The following is a 23,552-nucleotide window of genomic DNA, read 5'->3' on the forward strand; positions in this document are numbered from 1 at the left end:
AAACGATTATCACGTTGACCCATTCAGTAGCAGTCGGAGACTGGTACAGTAGCTTGATGTACTGAATAATCTGCTCACCCAAGTTACACATGCGCAGCACCATGAACAAAAACGGCCAAGACACCATGTCAGATGCTTGTTGTACATCTAGGGCTGCTGCCAGAACTTGAGCAGAAGGTGAGATTTGGGACATGACTTTAAATAACTCCCTGAGATTTAGAAACGTGGACCTGCCGGGTATGAAGCCGACCTGGTCATGTTGATATATCATATCATATGATATGTTATTTATAACACGATTAATACCCAGAGGTTTCTAAGCGCGGACCCGGGGATCAAACCTGTGTTGCTCTGTGTCGTTTTGCTTCCAAGGCGAGCATGTTGCGCCTAAACTGTCCTCCTGGGACAATGTTGCACCAGCAAAGGCATGAAAGGCAACAACCTATTTGCATAGCTTTAGCATAGATTTTTGAATCCACATTCAGAAGGGATAGCAGCCTGTAAGTACCACACTCCTCCCAGGGCTTGCCAGGCTTTAATAGAACTATAATAGCGGCCCCCCCGAAGCATCTCGGGGAGGAGCCCCGTCCACACTGATTCCTCCCACACTTTCAGCAGGCAGTCAGCCCGTCTGGGCCTGGGAATTTATTTCTCAGTAGATCTTTAATAACCTGTAATAGTTCATCTGCTGTGATGGGAGTATTTATCTGCTCTACACAAATATACCCCAAAATGATGTGCTTCTAGTGGCAAGCGAGGCGCTATCCAGTCGAGATTTGTTGACTGAAGTACGAGCTAATTCTGTTGAACTGTTGGCAATATGTATGACCCAGAATGATTTCATCTTCAAATGCACCTTTTATAAACGGATCAAGGGGACGGCCATGTGCGCTCCCTTTGCCCTTAGCTTGGCCAACCTCTATATGTCTAAATTTGGAACGTTACATGTGTTTGAGAATAATCCATACCTTGCAAATATCTGCCATTGGTGGCGTTATATAGATGACATTTTTGTCTGGACGGTGTGAGAAACCTGAAGGCATCCTCACTTCACTCTCTATAGAATCCTCTACTGAGGTCGCCAGGGAAAGGCCATTGCTTTTGGATACCAACCCTGGGGGTTGATATGCGATGGCGGCTCACCTGGGTCGAGGAGACTTGGAGAATGGAAGGAGGGTATCGTTCGGTGAGATGAAGTATCCCCCCATTTCCATTCCACAGTGAACCTTCAGTCCATCAAGTCCATCAAGCATTTATAGGGTATTGTGAACCCCCCCTCACCTTCCTTTTCAAACAAACCCCAGATAAAGCACCCCAATGAAAGAACAGGGAAAAGAACAAGACTGAGAACATCTTCTCTTGTGAGCAGACCAGACCCACATTCACCTCCTTTTAGTAGATCAAGAAATGAGCAAACGATCTCCTAACGTTCACCAACTTTCATAAAATATTATCACTCTTCCCCACTGTCACACATATTCCATTCAGAACACTTTAAGACTTGGACGAGGAAGAGGCGACTAAGAAGAATGCACACTTCGAATGGATTGTGTCCTCCCACGTATTCCTCATCTTGTGATAATTCGTTATCTCCAGCTTCGCTGCTTTGGAAAAAAAAATTCTCGGCAGAGGGCGCTGTGCTCGAGGTCGTGGCGTCGATTGTCCCTCGAGGTACTCCGTACTCTGTCGACGTCACCGATGGTATAAATAGCTCGAGCCGCGCCCATTGCTTCAGTTCTGTTTTTCCGATCGCTTCGCTATCGAGAACGGCGCGCTTCTATTTTCTGTGAAGAAAATGTCGTCATCTCCGACACCCAGAACTGGGTTTAAGAAGTGTTCAGATTGTGGATCTAAGATGTCGATCACTGATCCCCACCGGATTTGTCTCTGGTGTCTCGGTTCCAGTCACCGAACCGACGACTGCGGGTCCTGCCAATCCATGACCGAAAAAGCTCTTCGTGAGCAGAGAGGTAAACTGTCGGTGGGGAGGGAGGCCTCAAAAAAGGTTTCGTCAAAAAGACACAAGAAAGCAACTGATTCTAAGGAATCGGATCGCCATAGGCACTCAAAGAGATCTCGATCTAGAAGTAGATCGAGACACTCTTCGTCGTCATCGAAAAAAATGAAGAGGAGACATAGATCTCCCTCATCTTCTTCAGAGTCGACCGAAGAAATTCGTTGTCCGACTAAATCGGATTCTCCCCGTAAGTGGGAAGAATTCCGCAAAAAGATGATGGAGGTTTTCGAGAATGCGGCCCGACCCCCTCGAAAAAGCCATACCCCTAAAGTCGCTCCATTGGACGACAAAGGGAAGTCCAAGGCTACCATGGCTAAGACCGGTAGCGTCGAGGAATTCAAAAAACCTTGAGTCGACGTAAAACCATCGAAGACTCTTCGAGAGTCGAGCACCTCTCCAGTGCCATGCAAGAAACACAAGTCGTCGAAGACTTCGACAACTTCGTCGATGCCCTCGACGTCGATAATTTCTACGCCAAAGCCAAATGTGTCATCGACGCCATTATCGAAGTCGACTTCGAAGACACCTTCGAAAACTTCGAGGGATTTGCCAATTCCTTCGAAGCAGATGGAAGAGGAAGAAAGAAGATTCACTCCTTTGCCCAGGTCAGACTTTTTCAAATCTATGTCAGCAATCTATGAAGAGTCTGCTTCAGAAGAAGACGAGGTTACTCCTTTGGGAGTTACTTATGGTACAAGACAGGTTCCTGAGGAACTTATTGACCAGGAATCTAGAATGAGAGACCTGAGTGATACTCTACATTCTGCCAGTGGAGTTGACACATCCCCAGAATTAGAGTTCGCCATACCTGATCCTGCAGAGCATGCAGATGCTGGGTACAGGGGTCTGATGACCAGGGTAGTTGAATGTATGGGTTGGGGTAATACTTCACCCATTTTTTAACAAGATGACATGACGGATATAATCGTCAAGGGACCTCAGAAAGATCCTGTTCTCCCTTTCCACAGAGCCCTCCAAAGGACTGTGGAGAAAAACTGGGAGAAGCCAGAAACTATTGCTGCTGCAGATAGCACTTTTCCAAGAAAATATAGACCGGCTGGAACGGATCATGAATATTTGAATAAACATCAGACTCCAGAGGGTTTAGTCATTCAGGCAGCATCTACTTCAAAACAAACTGCTTAACCAACTATCCCTCCAGATAGAGAGGATTAAAAAATGGATGCCTGGGCACGTAAAGTTTTCACATCAGGCAGTATGGCACTTAAGTCAGCAAATGTCACCTGTACCCTAGCCAGGTTTACCCATACCCTGTGGGACTGTATTTCGGCGGCGGCTGATCATATTCCGGAAGGCGAGGAAAGGGAAGGCTTCCTGAATATAGTCAAAGACGGGAAGGAGGCAATGGGGGAATGTCTCCAGTCTGGATTGGATACTGCTGATAGTATCAGCAGATCCATGGCTGCAAGCGTTGTGCTACGCAGATTTGCGTGGTTGAGGAAGTCGGGGTTTGCACCGGACGTGCAAGCCAGACTTCTCAACATGCCCTTTGATGGCTCGAGGCTCTTTGGCAGAAAGGCTGATGAAAGCCTAGAAAAACTTCAGACCTCGAAAGCGGCAGCTAAATCACTTAGCGCCTCTTTGCGCCAGCCTCTAAAACCCTATTCCGGCTCATCTTCCTGGAGGGGTCGTTCTTTTCGATACTACTCCTCTTTTGGTAGAGGAAGAGGACAGGCTTCTCAAAGGGGAAAAAGAAACTTCCCTCGTGGAACACGAGGAAGAGGTGCAAAATCAGCCTCAGGAGCGGCATCTGTACCCTCAGCCACTCCTGCAGCCGCCTCCAAATCCCTCTGAGACCTTATTACACAAAACACCAGAGGGAGGCAGGATCTCTCAACATCTGAAGGAATGACGGGCCATTACCTCAGATGCTTGGGCACTGGAAACAGTAGCCCAAGGTTACTGTCTCCCCTTTCTAAAAAGGCCTCAGAATCATCCACCGGGAGCCAACTCCGCCAAATTTCCAGATCCACTCCTGTTGCAGGACATTTTAACCCTGCTAGAGAAAGGTGCCATAGAACCGGTACCTGTAGCGGAGAGGACCAGGGGTTGGTACTCCCCATATTTTCTCATCCCAAAAAAGGACGGAGGACTGAGACCCATCTTGGACTTGAGAAACTTGAACAAGTTCCTCAGGAAGGACAAGTTCAAGATGGTGACTCTTTCTCAGATCCTTCAGGCTCTCCAACTCCAAGATTGGTTGGTATCATTGGACCTTCAGGATGCTTACTTTCATGTGCCAATCCATTCAAAGCACAGAAAGTACCTGAGGTTCGCAATTGGCAATTCTCATTATCAGTTTCGAGTTCTGCCATTCGGGTTGACCTCCGCCCGAGGGTTTTCACCAAACTGTTGGCGGTTGTGGCAGCAAGTCTCAGGAGAGGAGGTATCCCTACCTGGACGACTGGTTGATCAGAGCAAGTTCTCCAGAACAAGCTCAGGAACATCTTTCGATCACCTGCCACTTCCTCCTCAAATTGGGCTTCTCCCTCAATTTCAAGAAGTCCCACATGATACCATCCCAGAAACTCCAGTTTATCGGAGCAATCTTGGACACTTCATCAGGAAAAGCCTCGCCTCCCGAAGTGAGAGCTCTCCACATCCAGCAGATGGTAACGAAGTTTCAGAATGCCCAACATCTACCGGCCTTCGATTTTCTCAGGTTGCTTGGCCTCATGGCATCCTTCATTTTCCTAGTATCAGAGGCCAGGTTGAGAATGAGATCCCTTCAATGGGCACTCAGAAGTCAGTGGTCCCAGTTCTCAGGGAATATGTTGGTTCTTCTGCAAGTTCCGAGCGCAGTTGCTCAGGATCTTCTATGGTGGGCTTGCAACGACAACATTCTCAAGGGAGAGTCTTTTTGGCAACCATGGCCAGAGATAACGGTAGTGACAGACGCCTCACTCACGGGGTGGGGAGCACACACCAACGATCTGACAATCAGCGGTCGTTGGTCTCCATCGGAGTCCAAACTACACATCAACCTTTTGGAGCTGAGGGCAATCAGACTAGCTCTGAAGGCCTTTCTGCCCTCTGTACAGGTAAAGAATGTCCTGATAATGACGGACAACACGGTGGCCATGTACTACCTCAACAAAAGAGGAGGAGTAGGGTCACTGCCACTGTGCAGAGAAGCAATGCAGCTCTGGTCCTGGGCAATACGAGAAGGAATCTCTCTGTCGGCAATTCACCTTGCCGGAGAAAAGAACACGGCGGCAGACGCTCTGAGCAGGCAGAGCACGGTCTCTCACGAGTGGGAGCTGGCTCAGGAAGTCCTTCTGGAGATCATCGCCCTTTGGGGAACCCCTCAAGTGGATCTGTTTGCCACCGCAATCAACCGGAAGTGCGATCAGTACTGCTCAAGGGAATTTCCTCAAAGAGGAGCTCTGGGAGACGCATTCGTAGTGGAGTGGAAGTTTCCACTGCTGTACGCGTTTCCCCCAGTCCCCGTGATTCCTCAAGTAATCAGGAGGTTGAGAAAGTTCAGGAAAACCATGATCCTAATTGCCCCGGATTGGGCCAGGAGGACGTGGTACCCGGACCTTCTAGACATGTCCATCTGCCCTCCAATACGTCTTCAGCAAAGAGAGGATCTTCTCTCGCAAGAGGAAGGTCGGGTTCTCCATCCAGAGGTCAAGACACTCAGCCTTCACGCATGGTTTCTGAGAGGTTGAGATACAAGGATTGGGATCTTCCGGATGACGTAATGGAAATCTTGCTTTCGGCCAGAAGACCAGCAACAAAGTCTTTTGTATCGATGTCGCTGGAACAGGTTTAGTAACTGGTGCAAAGACAAGGATGTGGACCCTTTTCAGTGTGGCACCCCAATGGTTCTTTCTTTTCTACTACATCTAGCTAATCTGGGGCTCCAGATAGGAACAATCAAAGGATACCTTGCTGCGCTGTCCATTTTCAAGCACTCCTCGGAAGAGGTTTCATATTTCAAAATACCGTTAATAATTCAATTCTTAAAGGGGCTTACTAATGTATACCCTGCAGTACCTTTTCATGTACCAACTTGGGACTTAAATTTAGTATTAAAATTCTTGACTTGCATACCTTTTGAGCCTCTGCACTCATGTCCATTGAGGCTTTTGACTCTAAAAACTGTCCTCCTTGTGGCCCTATCATCAGCCCGCAGGGTTAGCGAACTTCAGGCTCTCTCATGCAAACCACCATATACTATTTTTTATAAAGATAAGGTAGTCCTTAAAGTTAAACCTTCGTTCTTGCCAAAAGTAGTCTCGGACTTCCATTTGTCACAAAGAAGAGGAGAGATTACACAGATTAGATCCCAAAAGGGCTCTTAGTTTTTACATCTCAAGGATGGCTAAATTGAGACAAGATGACCAACTGTTTGTGGGTTATACTGGTCATAAATTAGGCTTATCTGTAACAAAACAGACCTTTTCCCGCTGGATCATATTAGCCATAGTTGAATGCTACTGTCATGATCACTGCTTCCAAGGGGCTAGGACCAGCCCAACGTCCTTGGAAGCAGGCCTCTAACCTTCATCCTAGGCACCAGCCGGTCCCCATTGGGACCTTTTGGACCCTGTCCTGGTGCCGGTGGCACCAGGCTCATCAAAATCACTGGTCCCGGCACTGGAAGTGCCGGGCTCATAACATGTATAAAGATGCTTGGGTGGACTTACCTGCAGCAGACCATGCTGCTTACTTACCAGCCATATGGGAATCCTCTACGAGCCGGGACTAGTTTCTTACCTGGGTGGGGCAGGCTCCACTCCCTGGATACAACACTGGAACTCTTCTAGAACAGGAACTCTTTTCTTTCCTGGGCGAGGCAGTGGAGGAAGACGCCTCATCACTCCAAGGCTATTTAAACCACACCCGATTGATGCAACGTGCTTCGCGTTATTCTGCATCTGCAGCAGAACGCTCACTGTGTCGGTTCCAGTCTTCATTCTTCCGATCCTGAACCTGTGAGAACAAAAGCTTACCTTTCTTGTATCCAGCCTTCAGAAGCACCTGCAAAGACAAAGAAACAACAGGTTAGCACAGCAACCCTCGCAGCGCTTTCCTCACCTGATCCATCGGCAGTTACCAACTCTTCGCGCTGCTCCTCCGCCATTATAAAAGCCTGTGAAGACAAAAGCATAATTATTCCTGTGGGGAATTTACTTACCGGCACCCCTCGAATTCCGGTTTTCTTCAACGCTGCATTCCTGCACCTGAAAGAGAAAAGGAGAGACATTAGGCAGGCTATTTACTCACGCGCCATCGCGCCCCCACAATTAGGCGCCTGCAAATACCCCGGCGTTTTCCAGAGTCTCTTCAGCATCCAAACTCATACCTGCAAAAGAAAAGAGACAGTTGGAGTGCATTTCGAAAGCAGGCAACAGGCACTTACTTACGCACTCCCAAGCGCTTCATTCCTATGCGCTGGCTCGAACTCCGGCTCTCTTCAAACCACCATCTTCCGCCTCAAGAGCCCTGCAAGACAAAAGGCACCATTTGAAAAGAACATTATACAGAGCCCTATTCCATACTAACGTGCCCACGCACCTAAAGACTGTAAGGACATTCAAGGTGCCCGGAAACTCACCGTTCGTGCAGTTAACGACGGTTAACAATCCTCTGAAGTCAAGAGGCCTACGTTTCAACCCAGTGAAGGAACTGGTAATGGCACCCTGCACCAGACGCAGATGGAGAGTCCAGTATTCACCTATCTAAGGTGAGCACGTTGACCTTGGGGCTCCACGGAAAAGTGAGAGGGGGAGAGAGAGAGACACCCGACAATCCCAGGTCATTAACCCCATATTCTTTCACCTGCAGACATCTTACTCTTCGAGTTAGACACACCGTGCGAAGAGGCCCAGCCCCGGAAGCCAATCGAGTCCTGCACTTCACTTTTCAAGATGCAGTTACCACCCTGCCAAGACCAGCGCCTCCGTGGGAATCAGGTGAACGTTACAGAACGCGAAGCCCACCGCAAAACTCCTACCCAGGCGCAATGGAAACCTCAGATACCGATCAATTGGCCCAGTTACTTGGGGAACTAAAAGCGGAAGTACATGCAGCTCGTCAGGAAACGAACGCTCTAAGAAGAGAGCTGATTATATCCAAGGAGCGAACAGATGACCTCGCTAGGCAATTGCTACAAACGCACTCAGGACAAACACCTCTGCCCGCTTCAGGAGGAAACTATCCCTCAGCATCCTCCACAAACCCAGTGCAAATCAATCTACCCAGTAATGTGCCCTTGGCTCCGCCCGAACGCTTTTCTGGTGACCCAAAGAGATTTGCAGTGTTCATTAACCAGTGCCGCTTACACTTCTTATGTAGGCCAGCAGACTTCCCAACAGATCAGGCCAAGGTGGCTTTCGTGCTTTCTTATCTCAGTGGCAGTGCCGCAGATTGGTCGATCCCTTTAGTCACTCAGGATGATCCGGTTCTTCATAATTTCCAGGCTTTCCAGTCCAGCATGGAGAAACTGTTCGCAAGACATTCACAAGGGCAGGCCTTGGACAATGAACTCCTTTCGTTACGACAGGGTAATCAAGACCTTTTGACTTACATCGCATCATTCAACAGACTTATAGTGGAAACTCAATGGCCTGAGGATAAGCGAATTACGCTTTTCTACAGAGGCCTGCGTGGAGAGCTCAAGGATGTGTTAGCTCAAGTTGTGAATCCTCCACAAGACTGCTCAGACTATATTGACCTAGTTGTTCAATTGGACCACAGATTACAGAACAGGAAGGCTGATCGTTCCAAATTTGATACCCGAGTGTTTTCCAAACCGCAGACCTTAGCTAGGGGAGTTGACACCGTGGAACCCATGCAAATAGGGGGCATGAAAGGACCATTAACCCAAAAAGAGCGAGAAAGGAGAAGACAGCTGCAATTATGCCTCTATTGCGGAAACTCGGGGCACTTTCTTCAAGACTGTCCAGTGAAACCAGCTAAGAAGGCTGTAGGAGCTGCAGTTACCTGTACCACAAATTCTGAGCAGGGAAACGACCTAGCCCGACAAGTGTAGAGGTCCTCTTGCCGAGCGTTAAAATCTGTTCCGTGACCTCGCATTTCGTGGTGCCTATGGTCCTCATTAGCCCTGAACGTCCGGATCGTTTGCATGCAATTGAAGCTTACATCGACAGCGGAGCAATCAGCAATTATTTGGACCGTGAAATGGTATCAAGGATGAATCTACCTCTTTGTCCTAAGGCAGTAAAAGACGTCATTACTAAAGTGGATGGCACGGAGATAGCCTCCGGACCAGTAACTCACACCACCCAGGAAGTGACGTTAGTGAGCCAAGATGGACACCGGGAGAAAATCGTGTTCGATGTGATCAAGGCCCCTCAGTTCCAGATCATTCTAGGAATTCCTTGGTTAGAGAAGCACAATCCTCAGATCGATTGGCGAGCAAAGACGGTTCAGTTTCCTGAATGTATCCCCACTTGTTATCCTCGGCCCGACGTTTCACTGGCAGGAATCTCTTCTGAGGTTCCCCAATTACCTCCTGAATACCAGGAATTCCAAGACGTCTTTCAGAAGGACCAAGCTAACTCCCTGCCTCCTCATAGGTCTTATGACTGTCAAATAGACCTGATACCCGGATCTACTCCTCCTTGCAGTAGGATTTATGCCCTCACCGAGCCAGAGAATCTCCACCTCAGACAATATCTGGACCAATACCTAGCTAACGGGTTTATCCGTCCTTCAAGATCCCCAGCTTCTTCGGCTTTGTTCTTCGTTCCGAAAAAGGAAGGAGACCTTAGAACTTGTATAGATTACCGCGCCCTGAACCAAATCACAGTTAAAAACAGATACCCGTTGCCTTTGATCCCTGAACTCCTGTACCAAGTCAAAAACGCATGTATATATACAAAGTTGGATCTCAGAGGAGCCTACCATTTGGTACGAGTAAAAGAGGGCGATGAATGGAAGACGGCCTTCCGCACCAAGTATGGGATGTTTGAATATCAAGTTATGCCCTTTGGACTATGCAACGCTCCGGCCGCCTTCCAGTATTTTATGAATGACGTCCTCAGAGAACTCATAGATGTGTGTGTAGTTGTCTATATTGACGACATCCTCGTCTATTCACCATCTGAAGAGGAACATCGGAAACACGTTAAAGAGGTCCTCGAGAGATTGCGTCAACATAACCTTTTTGCTAAGCTTGGAAAATGCGTTTTCAACATAACTGAAGTTGAATTCCTGGGATTCATACTGTCGCCTAACGGAGTCCATATGGATTCAAAAAAGGTCGATGCAATCATCAAGTGGCCTTCACCAACCTCTGTAAAAGGAGTTCAAAGCATGTTAGGCTTCGCTAACTTTTACCGCAGGTTCATTCCCGAATTCTCTCGAATAGTCCAGCCCATCACCGCTCTGTTAAAGAAAAACAAACGTTTTGAGTGGTCTACAGAGGCGGAACAAGCTTTCCAAGACTTAAAAGCTAAATTCATTTCTGCACCTGTTCTGAAACATCCCCGCCCAGAACTCCCCTACATTGTTGAAACAGATGCTTCTAGTCTTGCTATGGGGGCAGTTTTATCACAAAGGGATCCAGTTACACACCAATTACATCCTGCAGCCTTTTGGTCCCGCAAATTCTCGGCTCCCGAGATCAACTATACTATTACAGACAAGGAACTTCTAGCTATCAGATCAGCCTTTAAGGCCTGGCGGCATTACCTTTTGGGAGCCAGACACACAGTCACAGTAATGACAGATCACCGCAACTTACAATATCTGAAGACGGCCAAAGCTCAGTCTTCCAGGCAGCTCCGCTGGGCTCTGTTTTTGGCTGAGTTTGACTTTATAATTACTTATCGACCAGGCAGTAAAAACGGAAAAGCAGATGCCCTCTCCCGGATGGGAATAGATGAACACTTGACCAATCCTGAACCAATACCCATAATCCCTGAACAAAGAGTTTTGGGTTTGGTCAGCGCTCAATCCCTTGAAGACATCGAGACAACGGTCAAATCACTCCTAACTCCGGCAGAATTACAGGACTGGCAACTCAAGGGGAAGGACTTCTCAGTGGATCAAGACCTACCATATTTCCGAGGACGATTGTACTTGCCCTGTGAGAAAATACAAAAACAGGTAATCTCCTGTTATCATGACTCATTAATGGAGGGCCACCCTGGCATTACCAAAACCATGGAAAAGGTCAAAAGACATTTCTGGTGGCCATCATGGAAGAAGGACATTAGAGACTTTGTAATCTCCTGCGGTGTGTGTGCTCAGAATAAAAGCCAGAAGGAGAAACCAGCCGGCCTCTTACACCTGCTTGACATCCCTCCCTGTCCATGGCATACCCTGTCCATGGATTTCATCACTGACTTACCTCCGTGCTCAGGGTATAATACCATTTTAGTAGTCGTGGATCTATTCTCCAAGATGGCTCACTTCATTCCCCTAAAGGGCCTACCTTCAGCTTCAGTGTTAGCCCGAGAATTCCTAGAAAACATTGTTCGGTTACACGGTTTTCCCTCGGTTTTGGTCTCCGATAGAGGAAGTCAATTCATCTCCCACTTTTGGCGAAGTTGCTGTCGCTTAGCCCAGATTGATGTGAGACTTTCAACTAGTCACCATCCCCAAACTGACGGACAAACCGAGAGGACAAATCAAACTCTGGAGCAATATTTACGTTGCATGCTCCAACAAACTGAAAACCCTTGGAAGGACATCCTTTGGATCGCTGAATATGCTTATAACAATTCGATCCATTCTGGAACCGGGAAGACTCCCTTCTTCCTGTTATACGGAACCCATCCTAGGACCTCTAACCTGGATCCTCCCCAAAAACTCGAAACACCTGCTGTGGATCACTTGCACTCGGTGATCACTCATGCTTTTAAAGAAGCCACTGCCCATCTGCAAAGAGCTAAAACACTATACAAGAAAGGAGCGGATCTACACCGTAAAGAGGCCCCTCACTACTCTGTGGGAAATCAGGTCTGGTTATCCACTAAGCACCTGCCTCTAAAAGGACCCCGCACTTTCATCCCGAGATACCTAGGACCCTATCTCATCTCTACCATAATTAATCCGGTGGCTGTCAAATTGGAATTGCCTTCTCATTTGAAAATACATCCAGTATTCCATGTCTCCCTACTAAAACCAGTACAACCAGAAACCCGATTGTCAAACTCCCAGAACCTGTTCTAGTGGATGGAGAACTTGAGTTCGAAGTAAAGAACATCCTAGACTCCAAAATCTCCAAATCTAAGTTATACTACCTGGTTGATTGGAAAGGATACGGCCCCCAGGAAAGGTCTTGGGAACCCTCAGAACATGTCCATGCACCTCGTCTGGCCAAGAAATTCCATCTAAATCACCCCGACAAGCCAAAACCCCCGGAGAAGACGCGCTTGGGAGGGGCCTTGAGGGGGGGTGCTGTCATGATCACTGCTTCCAAGGGGCTAGGACCAGCCCAACGTCCTTGGAAGCAGGCCTCTAACCTTCATCCTAGGCACCAGCCGGTCCCCATTGGGACCTTTTGGACCCTGTGCTGGCGCCGGTGGCACCAGGCTCATCAAAATCACTGGTCCCGGCACTGGAAGCGCCGGGCTCATAACATGTATAAAGATGCTTGGGTGGACTTACCTGCAGCAGACCATGCTGCTTACTTACCAGCCATATGGGAATCCTCTACGAGCCGGGACTAGTTTCTTACCTGGGTGGGGCAGGCTCCACTCCCTGGATACAACACTGGAACTCTTCTAGAACAGGAACTCTTTTCTTTCCTGTGCGAGGCAGTGGAGGAAGATGCCTCATCACTCCAAGGCTATTTAAACCACACCCGATTGATGCAACGTGCTTCGCGTTATTCTGCATCTGCAGCAGAACGCTCACCGTGTCGGTTCCAGTCTTCATTCTTCCGATCCTGAACCTGTGAGAACAAAAGCTTACCTTTCTTGTATCCAGCCTTCAGAAGCATCTGCAAAGACAAAGAAAGAACAGGTTAGCACAGCAACCCTCACTCGCAGCGCTTTCCTCACCTGATCCATCGGCAGTTACCAACTCTTCGCGCTGCTCCTCCGCCATTATAAAAGCCTGTTAAGACAAAAGCATAATTATTCCTGTGGGGAATTTACTTACCAGCACCCCTCGAATTCCGGTTTTCTTCAACGCTGCATTCCTGCACCTGAAAGAGAAAAGGAGAGACATTAGGCAGGCTATTTACTCACGCGCCATCGCGCCCTCCACAATTAGGCACCTGCAAATACCCCGGCGTTTTCCAGAGTCTCTTCAGCATCCGAACTCATACCTGCAAAAGAAAAGAGACAGTTGGAGTGCATTTCGAAAGCAGGCAACAGGCACTTACTTACGCACTCCCAAGCGCTTCATTCCTATGCGCTGGCTCGAACTCCGGCTCTCTTCAAACCACCATCTTCTGCCTCAAGAGCCCTGCAAGACAAAAGGCACCATTTGAAAAGAACATTATACAGAGCCCTATTCCATACTAACGTGCCCACGCACCTAAAGACTGTAAGGACATTCAAGGTGCCCGGAAACTCACCGTTCGTGCAGTTAACGACGGTTAACAATCCTCTGAAGTCAAGAGGCCTACGTTTCAACCCAGTGAAGGAACTGGTAACGGCACCCTGCACCAGACGCAGATGGAGAGTCCAGCATTCACCTATCTAAGGTGAGCACGTTGACCTTGGGGCTCCACGGAAAAGTGAGAGGGGGAGAGAGAGAGACACCCGACAATCCCAGGTCATTAACCCCATATTCTTTCACCTGCAGACATCTTACTCTTCGAGTTAGACACACCGTGCGAAGAGGCCCAGCCCCGGAAGCCAATCGAGTCCTGCACTTCACTTTTCAAGATACAGTTACCACCCTGCCAAGACCAGCGCCTCCATGGGAATCAGGTGAGCGTTACAGCTACAGATTAGCGGGAAAAGAACCACCAGATGGGCTTCGTTCCCATTCTACAAGGGGAATGGCTACTTCTGCGGCTCTAAAGAGGGGGGTCCCAGCAGCAGATATTTGTGCAGCTGCAACCTGGAAAACAATGCATACTTTTGTTAAACATTATTGTTTGGACACTGCCTCCTCTAACGAGGGTTTATTTGCAAAGGCAGTTCTGCATTCTGTCCACGAAAACTGAAATGAGTACTCCCGCCTCCAAAAATTGATACTGCTATGGGAGCCTATCTCAAGATGAGGAATACGTGGGAGGACACAATCCATTCAAAGAACAAGTTACTTACCAACTGTAACGTTCTTTCGACTGGATGTTCCTCCCACGTATTCCTCATCGACCCTCCCATCCTACCCCACAGTACAGTTTTACGTTTCTTACACTTTCCTCTTACGAAGAATGTATCGGTCATGGGACACGCCTGGGTGTTCCTCCTATATATATATATTTCATCGAAAAAACAGAACTGAAGCAACGGGCGCGGCTCGAGCTATTATACCATTGGTGACGTCGACAGAGTACGGAGTACGTCGAGGGACAATTGACGCCGCAACCTCGAGCACAGCGCCCTCTGCCGAGAATTGTTTTTTCCGAAGCAGCAATGAAGATGAGGAATACGTGGGAGGAACATCCAGTCGAAAGAACGTTACAGTAGGTAAGTAACTTGTTCTTCTACCTGTGCACACAAATCTGGTTGGAGAGGAGAAGCTGGTCAAAAGGACGCAGATGGCTGCAGCAGATCGGGAAGGACGCTGAGGTGGCAAGTCACAAGAGAGTCCAGAACTCTGAGCCATGTGTCCCCAGTTGGAGCTGGGGACACATAAGCTTCCACTTTGCTGCAGGAGGCAGTAACAAGGTGCGGAAGAGGCGAACGCGACTCGCCGGTGCGCCCGGTGTGTGAGAGAGGGGAGCGAGGGAACCAGAAGAGGATCACGCAAGCACCCAGAGGAGCTGCCACATACGGGTGAGTGACTGGGCGAGAGCTTTCGTACCAGGGTGCTCCGGGGCTTAATCTGGGCCTAAGAAGGGACTGAACAGTTGAATGCAGATGATAAATGGGTCTGGAGACCCGATGGACATTATTGTCAAAAGAATTCCCAAGTACTTAACTAATATTGAATATCGAACTCAAAAAAGTTATGCAGCAGTGAAATGAAAATACTGCACGAATGGAAATAAAGTGATGTGTATTTATGTACCGAATAAAATTAAGGAAGAAGCATTTATGAATAATGTGAAAGTGAAAACCAAGTAAAAACCAGTCATGGGAATTGGTGAAGCATGTGAAAGGCAAATATGAAGCACTATAAGTTGGTGTGAAAGAAAGGTGATAACAAAGAATAAAGTGAAGTGTGTGAAAGGCACGTGCTGGCAGAGTCAAGAGACTTCCAAGAAGAAACAAGAATGCAAATGGACTAATGTCACAAGTGCAGAAAGGAAACATATGGTGGCAAAGTAGTCCAATGAGAATCAGTGAACATTATAAAGTGCCAAGGGTTATCGGTTCGCATAATGTGTGATGGGTGGACTGTGTGGTCCGACAACTGCTTCTAGACAGAGTAACCCCCTACTTGGGGTGAGTCAAGGAAAACAAGGAGATTGAAGTTAGGAATGACTAAAAGAGAAGGAAGAGCTAAGTAAATGGTGAGGAAGTCAAAAGGAATACCATTCATACTGGTAGCTGACAAAGTTGAATTCATGGTGAACTGTGTTGAACTTGGGGAAGGGAACCCTGAGGTTGTTTGGAACTTTGTTGAACATGGGCAAGAGAGCTCCAGAGCTTTTCCCGGAACTGTATGAACCTCAAGAAGAAGCTGAGAGCTGGAAGAATCTCAAAACTTTACTTTTAACTCTTGGTTGCTGACATCCCTACACATTGTATAGGTTTAGAGTTGAGGGCAAGCATAGACTTTGGACACAGGCAGACATTTGGTTTGAACGTTATGACGCAGACTATCCTTAGTTACTTTAGGTAGGCAAATCCCACCTTACCATTCGGCAAGTTAGGCCTTACTCCATCCTGACATTTGAGAAATAAAAGCTCAATTTTAGAAAAGTGAATATGTTGTCTGTGTCATACTTCATGATGTCTTTTACAAGAGGTACTGAGAACCAGTTGTTGCAATTTGTTGCCTGGTTAAATATACTCAATCTGAATTTGGTACTCTTGCCCGTGTACGATAAATGGCAGCTATCATTCCTGGACCTTACTATCAAGCATGATTCCAACAAAGTGGTTACATCTCTGTACCGTAAACCTACGGATCGTAACACTCTTTTGATGTATAAAAGTCAACACCTGCGCTCATTGCGTGATAATCTGCTTTTCGGGCAATTAGCTATAATCTGCAGAAATTGCACCTAAGTTTTAGACTGAGGAGGTGGCCTCAGATTTAGTTCAACGGTTAAAAAAATGTGGATATCCCCACAAGCTGGTAAAAAGATTCAAAAAGCGAGCTCACTATTATAACCGCAAGGCCTTGCTATCATCTACACAGACTAATATTCCATACAAAAAATGCAATGTCTGTGTTTCCACAGTCAACCGTTGCGGCAAGAAGGTACGCAACACAATCAATAAAACATGGCAGCTAGTAAAAACAAGATTCCCTGAGTGGCAAAAACCTTTGTTTGCATTTAAACGGGAGACTAACCTCAGGGATAACCTGGTGCATGCACTAAGGAGGGGTCCGATATCTTCCATTAGTGTTACTGAGGCATGGGGTATGAATCCAATGAATGACTAATAAATTCACCATGAAATCTTCCATCAGAATCACGAGATCTTCCAATACCTTATGTCTCACAGTACCTAGATTTACCTCTAAGAGAGCCGGAGGCTCGAGCTTCAGTGTTCTCGCCTCCCAACTCTGGAACGCCCTGCCACTGAATATTAAGTCATCCAAATCCTTCCAGTCGTTCAGGAAACTTGCCATCGGATGGCTTCTAACAAAAAGTCAACCTCTGGGTTAGACTTAGCTATAAACTGTACCTACTGCACATGTCTCATTTATGTCATTATTAGTTGCTATCAACTCCACTGATTGTATATTCTGTATATAACTGTTGTTCAAGTATCACTGCTTATTACCATGTATTGTGCCTTGTAACCTGTACTAAGCGCCCTTTTACTCCCGGGTCCGGAGCCCTATAGAAATAAAATAAACAAACAAACCATTTCCCATGCAGTAAATGTGTTGCGTGTACATTTACCAAGAAACCAACTGAGGTAGAATGTGCACATTCCACATGGAAAATCAAGCATTTCAGTAATTGTCAGACAATAAGTTGCATTTACATGATTTCATGTCCATGTGATAGGAGATACATTGGGATGACCACCACCTGCACATTATCTACACGAAATGGTGAGCATCGCTCAATGACTCGTTCCAACACCCCCATTGCTCTTTTGGTTGCACATTACTCAGAGTTAGGCCACACAGACATGGATATTGCATGGGTGGTACTCCGGAAAGTGGATAACAATGAGTGCCACCAACTTAGCAGACTAGAGCAGCATTGGATTGTGAGGACCCAGAGTCATATTATTGGACTCCATGATGATAATATCAATTGGGTACTCCTTCAATAAGGGTCGAAGGTCTCACCGTTGATTTACTCATGTGCAAGAGTTCCCTATTAGGGTGTGTGAACACCATGTGCACACATGCATGCAGATCTTGCATGAATCTCTTGAGACTCACTGCGAGAAGCATTAATATTCTGTTATCAGAGAGCCAATGTAATTCATATATCTCTTTGTGTTATTGTATGCATTGCATTGAGCTTGTGTTTGTGATTCACCATAATCAGTATGCAATTATATACAGCAGAGGTTATACGTGCACTGCTTTCTGTATGTTAAGTGCCCTGTGCTTCTGTATGAGATCTGGGCTAATCGGTGCCCTCACCTTTGTTTTCTAACTGCAGTTTATCCACCTTGCTTCAAAAGACTGCTTGTTGAGCCCATGGCCGCCATAGAAGACCCAGTCCTCGTATTAACGTGTAAAATAAAAGTAAGTTACCCCTTTGGGCTTTTGAATATTGAATGGATATGGTGGTGGGTAGATGTTGACTATGGGCGCCTGCAACATTAGTGTATCTTTTTTTGCCGCCATACGTTTTGAGGCTGGCAAGACCGTAGCACTGCAGAGTTGGGTAGTTCTGTGTGCTTTGAATAATGTGCAATTGCAGTATTGTGTTTACATACGTGAGTACTTGATATAGTGTTTCTACTATATATATGAGATGTATTATACCATATGGATGTGTGCAGAACATAGTTTCACATACCTAGCCCTATGAGGTGTTTTAAACAAGTGACTTGAATACTCATAAGAGTAACAGGCCGATTCATGGAATAAATGTGCGCCGAAAATCCCGGCGCAGAGGGGCCAATACGTGAGCTGCGCCGAAAATTAGCGAAAAGCGCAGGGAAACCAGCGCACGTCGATTCATGGAAGTCTGTGCGCAAGAAAAGCAGAGGACGTGCGCCGAAAAAGCGCGCGGCGCAGGCCGGCGCACAGGTCAACCAACGTCGTGCGCCACGGCCACTGCGCTATCACTCCGAGCGCAGCGCACAGCTCTAAAGTAGGCGGAACACAGCGCGGGACACTCGGAATGGGGAATAAAATGGGGCACAACACTCGGAATGGGGAAGAATGTGGGCGGCACGGGAAAGTATAGGAGGCAAGTGCGCGGAACGCCCACACGCTCGCATACAACACGTATTCATGGAATAGAATAGGGCAAAAAAGCGCACGCTCAAAGCAGCGCACAGGCACAAACAGGCACAAACACGACCGCCACAAGAAAGCAGGCGGTAGCGTCTCTGCGCCTGCAAGAAATGTGCGCTAAAAGGTGCGCCAACAAATAGCACCTATATACAGACATGATCAATGTCCAATACTGTGGCCCTCCAGGACAAATGACGTACAAAGGGGTACCCACAAACACAGACACGCGCTGAGAGAAAAAATAAACGTGTGCGTGCATACCGGGGTGCGCGGGAAGTTGCACACGCGATATGGCCGGGTACGTGGATTACAGGGGTGCGCGGGAAGTACCACACGCGATTAGTCAGGGTACGTGGATTGCAGGGGTGCGCGGGAAGTTCCACACGCGATATGGCCGGGTACGTGGATTTCAGGGGTGCGCGGGAAGTTCCACACGCGATATGGCCGGGTACGTGGATTACAGGGGTGCGCGGGAAGTTCCACACGCGATATGGCCGGGTACGTGGATTGCAGGGGTGCGCGGGAAGTTCCACACGCGATATGGCCGGGTACGTGGATTGCAGGGGTGCGCGGGAAGTTCCACATGCGATATGGCCGGGTACGTGGATTTCAGGGGTGCGCGGGAAGTTCCACACGCGATATGGCCGTGTACGTGGATTTCAGGGGTGCGCGGGAAGTTCCACACGCGATATGGCCGGGTACGTGGATTGCAGGGGTGCGCGGGAAGTCCCACACGCGATATGGCCGGGTACGTTGATTTCAGGGGTGCGCGGGAAGTTCCACACGCGATATGGCCGGGTACGTGGATTTCAGGGGTGCGCGGGAAGTTCCACACGCGATATGGCCGTGTACGTGGATTTCAGGGGTGCGCGGGAAGTCCCACACGCGATATGGCCGGGTACGTGGAATGCAGGGGTGCGCGGGAAGTTCCACACGCGATATGGCCGGGTACGTGGATTGCAGGGGTGCGCGGGAAGTTCCACACGCGATATGGCCGGGTACGTGGATTGCAGGGGTGCGCGGGAAGTTCCACACGCGATATGGCCGGGTACGTGGATTTCAGGGGTGCGCGGGAAGTTCCACACGCGATATGGCCGTGTACGTGGATTTCAGGGGTGCGCGGGAAGTTCCACACGCGATATGGCCGTGTACGTGGATTTCAGGGGTGCGCGGGAAGTTCCACACGCGATATGGCCGGGTACGTGGATTGCAGGGGTGCGCGGGAAGTTCCACACGCGATATGGCCGGGTACGTGGATTTCAGGGGTGCGCGGGAAGTTCCACACGCGATATGGCCGTGTACGTGGATTTCAGGGGTGCGCGGGAAGTTCCACACGCGATATGGCCGGGTACGTGGATTGCAGGGGTGCGCGGGAAGTTCCACACGCGATTAGTCAGGGTACGTGGATTTCAGGGGTGCGCGGGAAGTCCCACACGCGATATGGCCGGGTACGTTGATTTCAGGGGTGCGCGGGAAGTTCCACACGCGATATGGCCGGGTACGTGGATTTCAGGGGTGCGCGGGAAGTTCCACACGCGATATGGCCGGGTACGTGGATTGCAGGGGTGCGCGGGAAGTTCCACACGCGATTAGTCAGGGTACGTGGATTTCAGGGGTGCGCGGGAAGTACCACACGTGATATGGCCGGGTACGTGGATTGCAGGGGTGCGCGGGAAGTTCCACACGCGATATGGCAGGGTACGTGGATTTCAGGGGTGCGCGGGAAGTACCACACGCGATATGGCAGGGTACGTGGATTTCAGGGGTGCGCGGGAAGTACCACACGCGATATGGCAGGGTACGTGGATTTCAGGGGTGCGCGGGAAGTCCCACACGCGATATGGCCGGGTACGTTGATTTCAGGGGTGCGCGGGAAGTTCCACACGCGATATGGCCGGGTACGTGGATTTCAGGGGTGCGCGGGAAGTTCCACACGCGATATGGCCGTGTACGTGGATTGCAGGGGTGCGCGGGAAGTCCCACACGCGATATGGCCGGGTACGTGGATTTCAGGGGTGCGCGGGAAGTTCCACACGCGATATGGCCGTGTACGTGGATTTCAGGGGTGCGCGGGAAGTTCCACACGCGATATGGCCGTGTACGTGGATTTCAGGGGTGCGCGGGAAGTTCCACACGCGATATGGCCGTGTACGTGGATTTCAGGGGTGCGCGGGAAGTTCCACACGCGATATGGCCGTGTACGTGGATTTCAGGGGTGCGCGGGAAGTACCACACGCGATATGGCAGGGTACGTGGATTTCAGGGGTGCGCGGGAAGTCCCACACGCGATATGGCCGGGTACGTGGATTTCAGGGGTGCGCGGGAAGTCCCACACGCGATATGGCTGTGTGCTCCCAGGCATTACCTGTACACCCTCCACGGCCCCTGCAGGCAGCACACACCACAGGGAACTACCCTGCACACCTGCTCATGTCTCCCACCACCCCCACCCCCCATCCACCAGGGACACCCTCCACCAGGCCCCCACCCATGTCTCCCACCACCCCCACCCCCCATCCACCAGGGACACCCTCCACCAGGCCCCCACCCATGTCTCCCACCACCCCCAGCACTGTGGGGAACCTGCCAGCAGGCCCCCACCCATGTCCAACCCATGTCTCCCACCACCCCCACCCCCAGCACTGTGGGGAACCTGCCAGCAGGCCCCCACCCATGTCCAACCCATGTCTCCCACCACCCCCACCCCCCATCCACCAGGGACACCCTCCACCAGGCCCCCACCCATGTCTCCCACCACCCCCAGCACTGTGGGGAACCTGCCAGCAGGCCCCCACCCATGTCCAACCCATGTCTCCCACCACCCCCACCCCCAGCACTGTGGGGAACCTGCCAGCAGGCCCCCACCCATGTCCAACCCATGTCTCCCACCACCCCCACCCCCCATCCACCAGGGACACCCTCCACCAGGCCCCCACCCATGTCTCCCACCACCCCCAGCACTGTGGGGAACCTGCCAGCAGGCCCCCACCCATGTCCAACCCATGTCTCCCACCACCCCCATCCACCAGGGACACCCTCGACCAGGCCCCCACCCATGTCTCCCACCACCCCCAGCACTGTGGGGAACCTGCCAGCAGGCCCCCACCCATGTCCAACCCATGTCTCCCACCACCCCCACCCCCCATCCACCAGGGACACCCTCCACCAGGCCCCCACCCATGTCTCCCACCACCCCCAGCACTGTGGGGAACCTGCCAGCAGGCCCCCACCCATGTCCCCCTGGCCCCAGGTCCTGACGATACACAATCATGGCAGTAATGGCCAGCATACCCAGCACAAACACCCAGGCAAGGATTGCATGCACCCACATAGTGAATGCAATCACATGACACAACCCCAAAGGCAAGTATGCAAAAGAACACATGTCTGTCACACACACATACACAATGGGTGCAAGTGAATGTCAAAACCCATATCATGACATGTAAGAAACCAAAGAGAAAATAACACAAGTGTAAGATAATATAAAAATGTATTAAAAACACAAATCAAGTAAACCAATAAAACTTACAACTATGTGGCAAAGTAAATAAAAGGTCCATGTCCGAGAACAAAAATGATAAACCAAAAAACAAAGGATTAAAAAATCAATATAATTTGTCCAAAGCAAAACCATGTAGTAGGAAATCAAAGAAAAACCATTACGTCATGGTGTAAACAATAAAAAAATTAAAAAATGTATCTCCCAAAATATATCAATATATACAGGAATGTTCCAGGGTCCATGAGCCCAACAGCACAAATGAAACCTAATACTAACTAATAAAATAAATATGTACAAAAAAGTGGCCATTGTCCGAGCGGTCCAAAATAATAAAAATAAATAAAGGAAACCTAGCACTAACTAACTAAAAAACTATATACAAAGGCAGCGGGCTAGTCCTGCGGCTCACTTGGTGATGCTGGCCAGGGCATCCTCGAACTCCATGTCAATGTCCTGGAGGCGGGACTCTGTCCTGGCCCCGAGGTCTCGCAGGGACAACCCCATGTGCTCACCAAAATCCCTGCGAGCCTCCTCGAGGCACTCAGCCCGCCTCAATGCCCGATGCATGGAGATCTCCGCCCTGGCCATGGCGAGCCGCTCCTCTTCCGCCCGCTGCCGCTCCGCACCTATCCGCTGGCCAAACTCCTCCCACACGGAACACACCGCCATGCCAGGGTTGCCCTGCCCTCCGGCCGATGCCTGCCCCTCTGATCTTGATGGCCCTGAGCCATGATGCCTCCCACGTCGAGCCCGCTGCTGCCTCCGACGCCACTGCCTCTGCCAGCACGACGGCATCCAGGCTGATGGTAACCACCGACGCCGTCGTGCACGTGCCCTGCCCGATGATGCCGGCACATCTTCCATCTGCTGGGGTCCACTTGCTGTGTCGTCCACCCCTGCTGGACCTCCGACTCCCAACTGTGGCAGGGATGGGATCCCCACCGAGCTGGCTGCATTGGTCGGGGCAGGTCCACAGGGGGCCATGGTGGCATCTGGGCCGGAAGACGGCAAGGAGAACGACCGTTGGATAGCCTGCACAGAGGAGGAGAGGGCCGTCAGATTGGCCAACACATGCAGGAACCCCCCGAACATGGCCGATCCCAATTGGGCCACGTCGGCACGGTGCACTTCGTGATGACGTGCGTGCTCCTCCCGGGAAGCACGCACGTCATCACGAATCACAGCCGTGCGCATCGCGACCCCAATCAGGACCTGCTCCACGCGGCCAGGGGTTCCCACGGCCGCAGGTGGAGGGGAGTCAGTTGACATGGACATCCCCACTACCTGCGGACGGGCCTGGGACGGGGCATCCCTGCTGGTGCATGGTGGTGCACTCACAGGGTCAGGGACAGC

The 23,552-nt window shown here is 49.8% G+C and overlaps 1 protein-coding gene across 6 annotated transcripts in view; it reads left to right on the top strand.

The window, feature by feature from the left end:
• The window catches only part of TSSK4 (testis specific serine kinase 4), a 2,423,787-nt gene that overhangs the window by 229,442 nt on the left and 2,170,793 nt on the right, over positions 1-23,552 (top strand). For all 6 annotated transcript variants that reach the window (XR_011282998.1, XR_011282999.1, XR_011282997.1 and 3 more), the window contains one exon: positions 17,889-17,974. The gene's annotated coding sequence lies outside the window, so the exon portion shown is untranslated. The remainder of the gene's footprint in view (positions 1-17,888; positions 17,975-23,552) is intronic.

This window comes from Ambystoma mexicanum, chromosome 13 (assembly GCF_040938575.1).
Source record: "Ambystoma mexicanum isolate Mex_15411 chromosome 13, UKY_AmexF1_1, whole genome shotgun sequence".
Lineage (NCBI taxonomy): Eukaryota > Metazoa > Chordata > Amphibia > Caudata > Ambystomatidae > Ambystoma > Ambystoma mexicanum.